We start from the raw sequence: 6995 nt of genomic DNA on the forward strand, positions 1-6995 counted from the left end.
ATGGACGGAGGTGGTGAGATGCTGGAGACCCTCGGGCAGAGAGGCGGGGGCAGCCCGTGGTCACAGGGGATGCTGCTCTGTTTGGTGCTGCTTCTCTTTCAGCCACAATCACACAGCGATGGGATGAGACCATAGCACACTACCCCCTCACGGCCCTCGACCACTCAGCTGGAACAAAGAGCTGCCAACGCTCTCCAGAACAGGTAAGATTGCCCCAAACCATTCCCCACTCCGGTCCAGAGCAAGCAGGACGATGACACGCTCGGACCAGGACAGCTGTGACAGCTCCATCAGAACAACGGGACACGGACAGCCTCGGTGAGACATTACATGCTATGGGCAGAAAGACAGGGGCTGCCCGTGGTCACAGGGGGATGCTGCTCAGTTTGGTGCTTCTTCTCCTTCAGCCACAATCACACAGCGTTGGGACCAGACCATGGAACAATCCTGCCCTCTCTGCCTGTGAGAACTCAGCTGGAAGGAAGAGCTGCCAACGCTCTCCAGGACAGATAAGCAATCCCCAACCCACAGCCCACCACACTCTCATAGCATGCCACAAGATGACATGGCTGGGCTATGATGGGCATCCCCTGGCCGTCAGGGAGATGTGAGATGGACGGCCCCGGAGTGAGGCTGGGAGAGCCTCGCACAGGGAGGAAGGGATGGCTTCCAGTGGCTAAAGAAAAGGCTAAAGAAATTCTTACAAAAGAATCAAATGTGCAAGAGGTACGCTGCCCAGTCACCGTCTGTGGGGATGTCCACGTGTACTGGGTCTGGCTGGGATGTTAACTTTCCCTGCAGCAGCCCATACAGTGCTGTGCTCTGTACTTGTAGCTGGAACAGCAGTGTTATCACACCAGTGTTGTGTCCACTGCTGAGCAGCAGTGGCACAGCATTGGGCCTTTCTCTAACCCTCCTAGGGGGTGGGCAAAAAGTGAGGAGAGAAACATCACCAGGGCAGCTGACCTAAACCAACCAAAGGGATATTCCATACCATGTGGTGTCACACTCAGCAATAAAAGGTGGAAACAGGAAGAAGAGGGGAGGGGTGGGCTCTCGTTCGGAAAACATTGGTCCTCCTCTCGAACACCGGCTACGTGCGTTGAGGCCCTGCTTCAAGGACGTGGTCAATCATCGCTCATTTGTGGGAAGTAGAGAGTAATTTCTTTCCTCTGGACTTCCATATAGCTTTCATTTATTTTATTTAACCACATACAATGAATTGCCAGAAGACAGAAAGCAGCATGTGTTGTTTACTGACGGATCCTGCCGTGTGATAGGGAGCCATCGGAAATGGAAAGCTGCTGTGTGGAATCCCACACGACCAGTTGTGGAGGCCATGGAAGGGGAAGGTGAGTCGAGTCAGTATGCAGAAGTAAAAGCCATACAACTAGCCCTAGATATCGCCGAAAGAGAAAAATGGCCAGCATTGTATCTTTATACTGACTCATGGATGGTGGCAAATGCTCTGTGGGGGTGGCTGCAGCAATGGAAACAGAGCAACTGGCAGTGCAGAGAGAAACCTAGCTGGGCTGCTACCCTGTGGCAAGATATTGCTGCGCGGGTAGAAAACCTGGATGTTAAAGTACGTCATGTAGATGCCCACATGCCCAAGAGTCGCACTACTGAAGAACATCAGAACAACAAAGAAGTGGATCGAGCTTCGAAAATTGAAGTGGCTCAGATGGACCTAGACTGGGGACGTAAGGGTGAGCTGTTTGTAGCTCGATGGGCCCATGAAACATCAGGACATCTGGGGAGGGATGCCACTTACAGATGGGCTCGTGATCGAGGGGTGGACTTGACCATTGAGGCCATCACACAGGTTACCCATGAGTGTGAGACCTGTGCTGCAATCAAGAAAGCCTTGAAGTTAAAATCTCCCTGGAACAGGGGGAGATGGCTAGGGTTTCAATATGGTGAGGCCTGGCAAATTGACTATATCGGACCACTCCCAAAAACCCGCCAAGGCAAACGGTACATACTCACCATGGTAGAAGCAACTACTGGGTGGCTGGAAACATACCCTGTAAACCATGCCACGGCCCGAAACACTATCTTGGGCCTGGAAAGACAAGTATTGTGGCGTCATGGTACACCAGAGAGAATTGAGTCTGACAATGGGAGTCATTTCCGAAACAATCTTGTTACCTCCTGGGCAAAGAGGCATGGTATTGAGTGGGTGTACCACATCCCTTATCACCCACAAGCCTCTGGGAAGGTTGAGAGGTACAATGGACTGTTAAAGACTATGTTACGAGCATTGGGTGCTGGGACGTGGAAACAATGGGACACAAATCTACCAGAAGCCACTTGGCTAGTTAACAATAGGGGGTCTGACAGCCGTGCTGGTCCTGCCAAAACAAAACCCCTACACACTGTGAAAGGAGCTAAGGTTCCCGTAGTGCATATAGGAAGGTGGATGGGGAAGGCAGTGTGGGTTGCTCCTGCCTCGGGAAAAGGCAAACCCACTCGTGGGATTGTCTTCGCCCAAGGACCAGGGTATACCTGGTGGGTCATGCAAAAGAATGGGGATATCAAGTGTGTGCCTCAAGGAGATTTAACCTTGGGAGAAAACTAATCTGTAATCTAAGTTATATGTTGTAGGAAGATGCTGTAGGATCAACGACAGGTCAACTTTGCAAGGAGCCAGGCAGTGCAACAAGGACTTGAGCTAAGCTGGTGCTGGTGTCCAGACATCCAACTCCGCCTGCCTTGAGTGGCCACTTTGGCAGATGAAGACCTAATCATCAATAGTTCTTATGAACATTTTCCAAGAAAGACCTATGGAATGAAAAGATACACCTGCCTATTAATCCTGTCCTGTTAAATCCTTGTCCTGTTAAAGGACAAGGAATAATGATGAGAATGCTTGTATGCTAAAGTATGGGGATCTGAGTGTGACACAAATGTTATGGAATAAGGGGTGGAGGTTGTACTGTGTCTGGCTGGAATGTTAACTTTCCCTGCAGCAGTTTGTCAGTTTGTCAGTTTGACCTCAGTGCCAGGGAAGCTCATGGAGCAGATTCTCCTGAGAGTCATCACACGGCACTTGCAGGGCAAGCAGGCGATCAGGCCCAGTCAGCATGGCTTTATGAAAGGCAGGTCCTGCTTGACGAACCTGATCTCCTTCTATGACCAAGTGACGCGCTGGCTGGATTACGGAAAGGCTGTGGATGTGGTCTACCTTGACTTCAGCAAGGCTTTTGACACCGTCTCCCACAGCATTCTCCTCAAGAAACTGGCTGCTCTTGGCTTGGACTGGCGCACGCTTCGTTGTGTTAGAAACTGGCTGGATAGCCGGGCCCAAAGAGTCGTGGTGAATGGAGTCAAGTCCAGTTGGAGGCCAGTCACTAGTGGCGTTCCCCAGGGCTTGGTGCTGGGGCCAGTCCTCTTTAATATCTTCATCTGGATGAGGGCATTGAGTGCACCCTCAATAAGTTTGCAGATGACACCAAGTTAGGTGCGTGTGTTGATCTGCTTGAGGGTAGGAAGGCTCTGCAGGAGGATCTGGATAGGCTGCACCGATGGGCTGAGGTCAACTGCATGAAGTTTAACAAGGCCTAGTGCCGGGTCCTGCACCTGGGGCGCAATAACCCCAAGCAGAGCTACAGGCTGGGAGAGGAATGGTTGGAGAGCTGCCAGGCAGAGAAGGACCTGGGAGTGATGGTGGACAGTCGGCTGAATATGAGCCAGCAGTGTGCTCAGGTGGCCAAGAAGGCCAACAGCATCCTGGCTTGCATAAGAAACAGTGTGACCAGCAGGGCTAGGGAGGTGATCGTCCCCCTGTACTCGGCTCTGGTGAGGCCGCACCTCGAGTACTGTGTTCAGTGTTGGGCCCCTCACTACAAAAAGGACATCGAGGTGCTCGAGTGAGTCCAGAGAAGGGCGACGAAGCTGGTGAGGGGCCTGGAGAACAAGTCCTACGAGGAGCAGCTGAGGGAGCTGGGCTTGTTCAGCCTGGAGAAAAGGAGGCTCAGGGGCGACCTTATCGCTCTCTATAGGTACCTCAAGGGAGGCTGTAGCGAGGTGGGGGTTGGTCTGTTCTCCCACATACCTGGTGACAGGACGAGGGGGAACGGGCTTAAGCTGCTCCTGGGGAGTTTTAGGTTGGATGTTAGGAAGAACTTCTTTACTGAAAGGGTTGTGAGGCATTGGAACAGGCTGCCCAGGGAAGTGGTGGAGTCACCATCCCTGGAAGTCTTCAAAAGACGTTTAGATGTAGAGCTTAGGGATATGGTTTAGTGGGGACTGTTAGCGTTAGGTCAGAGGTTGGACTCGATGATCTTGAGGTCTCTTCCAACATAGAAATTCTGTGTGATTCTGTGTGTCTGTATACAGTGGAGGAGCACACCACAAGTGGACAGCACATCACAAGTCAGCTTGCCAACTGATGAGATGTGCTGCTGGTCCCTGGTCCATGACCAGGCTGAGGGTACTTCTGTGCCTGCCCCCTTGGCTGGTTGTGCTGGCTCCCACCGGGCAGTTCCCTTTCGAAACCATTCCTGGGACTTCACCCATTCTTCTCAGGATCATTTCTGATTCTAAATATTCAAAAAGCCACTTTGATATACATATATTAAAATGTGTCAGACTCATTCTGGACCCTCAGAGCAGCACAGCAGCAGCTCGCTCTTTGCCTCCCTCCCTCCTCCTCCTCCTCCTCGCGGCCCCAGCCCGCGCTCCTCCCTCAGCCGCCCCCGCGCGGGGCAGACGAGACAAGATGGCGGCGGGCGCGGCAGGGCGGTAAGGAGCGGCCGCGGCTGGGCGCGGGTCATGGGGCTGAAGGGCGGCTCGGGCGGGCAGCGGCGGGAGCTGCTCTGCCCCGCAGGCCTCCCTCACGCGTGTGGCTTCCCTCACGGTGTTTCCATTTTTTTATTTACTTATCTATCTATTTATTTATTTATTTATTTATTTACTCCTGCTTTAACCAAGGAGCTTGGGAGGTAGCAGCAGGAGAAATGGGTGATGCTCTGCTGCGTTGCAGGGCTGTGTCCTGATGAATTTATTTCTTTTAGCTGTATGCATGTATACATGTATGCAGAAGAACAGAGCTAGTGCCAGGTTAAAATAAAATTTGGGTGAAAGGCAACTGGCTGAAGAATAAACATTTTCTTTGGTCAAAAACATAAGCAGCATTTATACCAAGTCCATATAAAAACAACATCAGTTGTTATGCAAATCTTACATAACGCCATGTCTTTAGAACGCTGTTTTTGAGATCTCTCCCTGCTGTCGTGGCTTTGTTATCTACAAGCTGAAAGCCTGTGCCAAGTACATTTGGTACAAATGATTGCAGCAGCAAAGGGTCCATTCTTGCTGGAAGAGAAGCTGAGTTTCATCTGTGACATGGCTTACAAAAGTATTTCAAATGCACACAGTACTTAAGAGCCCCTTCTGGTTTAATCCAGTGGTTTTCATGCAGTGATAAATGTGCTCTGTGTTTTTACTTGACCGATAGGGTGTTCAGCACTGAAGATATGAACAGATCTACCCCTCTTAGTCTATTTTGGATTTTACAGTATGTTTGGTAAGTTGGTGCTTCGCAGAATTCCCTACTAGGACTATAGAAAATTGTTTGTTTGTATAAACTAATTATTGTAATGTTGTCAACAGTTTTAAGATGATACACACTGTATATACAAATATTACTTTATGTATACATAGTAAATACTGAAACTTTTGACTTGGAATGTGCAGAAAGTCAACAAGGTGATTGGAGGATTGAGAAGGTAAGACAGACTTCATGCTGTATCTTACTGGTTATGGCCTCCAAAATTATAATAGTGCAAAGGCAGCTCATGCTCTCCTCCTGATATGAGGGAAAGCAGTACTGCATTTGCACATAACATTTGCATCCCACTAAGGGCTTCCACCTTCCATTTTTCTTAAGCTTACTAAGGGGTGACAAATAGGGGAGGAAGAGCCTTATTTAGCTCAATAAAAGTCTTCTCAATAAAGCTACACAACTGCTTGATGAAGATTAGTCATACCTTATTTCCAGTTGTTTTGTTAGCAGTGCTTTGTATTAATGGAACTGCTTTTTCTGTTTTCCCAGGCAGCACCAAGAGCTAATGAGATTTGTCATGCCAACACTAAACCGAGACTAAGCTTCGACCCTTCATACGGAATTGTTAAAAGAGGAAGCTGCAGTACCAAAAGCAGACCATGCTTAACTGCATGAGAGTGTACCTCTCTCAGAGCAAATTAAATCTTACTTCACAAACTTTTTGAGATACAAACTTTAAATCTTTAAAGCTAAATCTTTCAACATTGCATTTTTTTTTTGCGTGGCAGCAATGAACCAGTGATTGACTTCTTAGAGCTGTAACTTGAATAACTGGGGAGAATGAATGCTAAGGTTCCTAGTGATATATATACAAAATGTGTTCTTATCCCTTCAAATTAAGATTTGTAGTTTGATTTACTATCAAGACCATAGAGGTCATTTTTAAAACAAACAAATTAACAGCATCAGCAAAAAAGTATAAGCAAACCCTTTGTTTTTGCAGGCTCTTGTTTTTTTCCTAGTAGCATCAGTCCCTTTTTAGATACTTGGTAAACTGAAACTTACTGTACTGCTGTTTAATACAGTTTTTTATTTTTCTCAGCTAGAAAGAGGTATATTTTGAAAACGTAAATGTTGTTAACAAAAAGGAATGTATTGGCAAAGTAAGCCAGTAATTCATAACTAGCTATAACAAAAAAAGATAAAAAAAAAAAAAGATGAAGAGAAAAAGAAGAAAAAGATCAAGAAAAAGACAGCTGCTTACAAAGGCGAATTGTGAACTGATTTTAAGCAATACCACTACAGGCATTCAGGGTACTCGTAGCTGTATCACTAACTGTATGCTACTGAAGTAAAGAGTCCCTTACACTTAAATTGTGTGCTTTAATGATTTAAACATCACGGAATGAATATTTCATTTTATATTATGAGAGCCTAAGGATAGCCTAATATAAATAGCTAGCAACCTGTTCTGGTTTCACCTCAC

The 6995-nt window shown here is 47.7% G+C and overlaps 1 long non-coding RNA gene and 1 other non-coding gene across 2 annotated transcripts; both read left to right on the plus strand.

Moving 5' to 3' along the window:
- The first annotated feature begins 4700 nt into the window (after positions 1–4700).
- LOC116500641 lies at positions 4701–6883 on the plus strand. Its single transcript, XR_004254320.1, has 3 exons — positions 4701–4746; positions 5462–5530; positions 6059–6883. It is a non-coding gene; the product is annotated as an uncharacterized LOC116500641 (long non-coding RNA).
- LOC116501240 lies at positions 5718–5852 on the plus strand. Its single transcript, XR_004254396.1, has one exon. It is a non-coding gene; the product is annotated as a small nucleolar RNA SNORA47 (small nucleolar RNA).
- Positions 6884–6995: the final 112 nt, after the last annotated feature.

Source organism: Aythya fuligula, chromosome Z (assembly GCF_009819795.1).
Source record: "Aythya fuligula isolate bAytFul2 chromosome Z, bAytFul2.pri, whole genome shotgun sequence".
In the NCBI taxonomy this organism is placed as follows: Eukaryota; Metazoa; Chordata; class Aves; order Anseriformes; family Anatidae; genus Aythya; species Aythya fuligula.